At 39.8% G+C, this 2,782-nt stretch overlaps 1 pseudogene; it reads left to right on the plus strand.

Moving 5' to 3' along the window:
- The first annotated feature begins 1,571 nt into the window (after window positions 1-1,571).
- Window positions 1,572-1,865, plus strand: LOC149251604 (10 kDa chaperonin, mitochondrial pseudogene; annotated as a pseudogene).
- Window positions 1,866-2,782: the final 917 nt, after the last annotated feature.

Genomic DNA, 2,782 nt, shown 5'->3' on the forward strand with positions numbered 1-2,782 from the left:
CATTTCTTTTGCAGCATATGCAGTGCAGATCTGCCTTTTCTCCTTGAGAATGTCTGCCCCCCCACCTCTAAAATATCTTCCTCTTCCTCTTCGACCACCTCTTCCTCTTGTAGAATCTTGAGCAGGATGCTTTTCTTTATGAGCAAGGCACACAGTCTCTTTAGAAGATTCAGGGGCTTTCTTCTTTCCAAAAGCTTTCTCTCTTTCAGCAAACTTTTTTACAAGAGAGTCAAATGTTATATCTTTGAGATTTCCATTTGCTTGCAATGACTCAAGATAATTGGAGTAAGTAGGATAAAGTGCCTTGAGAAAAGCTATAAGAGGAATATCCAATTCAACCTTAATGCATTTGATATCATGCATTATAGACTTTACTTCAGATGTAAGAGCAAGAGGATTATTATTTTTCAGTTCAAGAGTGAAGATTTTAATCATGAGTTGAACAACTTCAAGTGCAGAATGTGAGTCATAGAGTTCTTTCAGCTTTTGTAAGGCTTCAAAGGCAGTTGAATATGATGAAATATGGCGACTCACCTCTTCATTTACAGATGCTGCGATTAATGCATAAGCTTTGCTATTCTTGTTTTCACAAATGACTAGCTCTTTCTCTGAGGTAGGCTGTACTGGTTCATTGTTTCCGTCTCCGACACACACTCCTTTCCACAACTCATTGAAAATGAGGGTTTGTTTTATCATCCAAGACCATTCCTGATAGTTCTCCTTGCCAGTGAGAACTATTCCCAGCATGGATATGATTGAATGCATACTGTAGCAAAAAATTTTGCTACAAAACTTTACTCTTAATGAAAAAAAATATAGTTCTGATGTGACTAGACAACAAACTCAAACATCAATTTGCATTCATTTGCACAATGTTAAAGTATAGAATATCGAAGTATACTCAAAAAAATACCCTCAACAGCATAAAGCACTGCGTCCACTAAAAGGCCGAAGAACATAGTCCTGACATATTATATAATTCAATTGGATGATATTAATGATGGCAGCATTTGACCAAACCGTAAGAACAATATCCTACACTTATCTGATGGTGTAACTGAAGAAATAACAGAGAGGATGCTTTGTATTGAAGCTGGCACTTAACACCACACTGAGCAGCCACGCCTTAACATCACGCTGAGAAGCCATGCCTTAACATCACACTAAGAAGCCACACCACACTTATGCAATAGAGTTAGTCCTTCTCTTGGCATCATTAAGTCCAACATTCATGTCATTGTATTGGGTTCACTGCAAATGTAACCCAACGTATAGAGCATTCAATCTCACTGAGTTTATCAAGGGTCAAAACAGGCTTCACTTCCTCTTTTAGCCACACAAAAGACAATGAAAAACAATGGCATTCGAATGCAAGTCTCCACAGACGTCGAATGTTGTGCGCTGCAGCGAACTTCAAGTTTGCAAAATCGTCGGTTCGAAGCACTCAGGGAGTGCTTGTTTTAGTGTACACTGACTATGTGATGGTGGAGGTAGAAGGATTTTGCAATTGCAGGGTCTCTATATAAGAGGCCTCTGGCTATAAAGGTTTCTTCCCTTACAATATCAAACCAATGGCGAAGAAGCTTATCCCCTTTCTTAATAGGGTTCTGATAGAGAAAGTTGTTGCTCCGAGCAAGATTGCTGGTAGCATTTTTCTTCTCGAAAGCACTGGCAAGTTGAACTCAGGAAAGGTCATATCAGTTGGGCCTGGTTCTCGTAGCAAGGATGGAAACACTATTCTTGTTAGTGTCAAGGAGGGTGACCATGTTCTTCTTCCTGAATATGGTGGCACAAAAGTAAAAATTGCAGAAAAAGAGTACCACTTGTATCGAGAGGATGATATTCTTGGGATTTTGCAGGATTGAGTTTTTTCCTACAAGAAAACTGTAGCGAGAATAACCGTGGAGAGGACGCTTTTTGAGCAAAAAAACTGTGGATGGACAACGCTAAAATTACCATGTCAGGACAACGCTTCTTTTATGAAACCATGTCAGGACAACGCTTCTTTTATGAAACGTTTATGGACAGGCAGGATAGCATGGATAGCGCTAGACAGTATGGAGGGGACAGCTACCATGTCGGGAGCAACTAATTATATGGAGGAGTAGCTCAGCTATATGGAGAGCAGACTAGGAGTTACAAGGGACATAAGAGCTAAAAAAGGAGCTAGCTCTGATACCATGTCAGGCCAGGCAGTAACTCCATAAAGAAAAAATGATTCGACTGTATTATTCCATTAGGTAGGTCTTTATTATATACATGAGGGAGAGACTATTCAGTTCATCTCCCAATGACTATTCATATTTCTAATTTATTTATTTACATAAATTCACCCAATCAAAAGGATTAGGTGTCAATAATATTTTCTTCTTATTTCTTAATTGTCCTTCTTATTATTTCATCTATAATTTCAGCACCTTTCAAAAGGGATCGACATACAATGGAACCCCCCTTGGGCCTTTGAATAATCAGATTTTGAACACCCCATCGACCTTTGAAGTTTCTCGATGGGATGACCTTCATGCACCAAACAGATTCGTCCTGAAGAGCCATACCAACTTCCACCATCAGCCCCGTGTGTGTAGCGTTTCTGGCAAACATTTTTGGCCAGCTAAACTGTGGACGGTATGAGCCCATGTGTTTATAAGCATTTTACCCACTAACACTTTACAGCAGTCAAACTGTGGACAGTATGGACCCTTCTTAAGGAGTCTGTACATGCCAATTATGGATGCCCAACGCCATGTTGAGTGCTGCATAGTTACGATAGTCGACTGAATTG

The sequence above is a fragment of the Pinus tabuliformis genome, chromosome 7 (assembly GCF_031772625.1).
Source record: "Pinus tabuliformis cultivar Carrire ecotype Pingquan chromosome 7, CPIR1, whole genome shotgun sequence".
In the NCBI taxonomy this organism is placed as follows: domain Eukaryota; kingdom Viridiplantae; phylum Streptophyta; class Pinopsida; order Pinales; family Pinaceae; genus Pinus; species Pinus tabuliformis.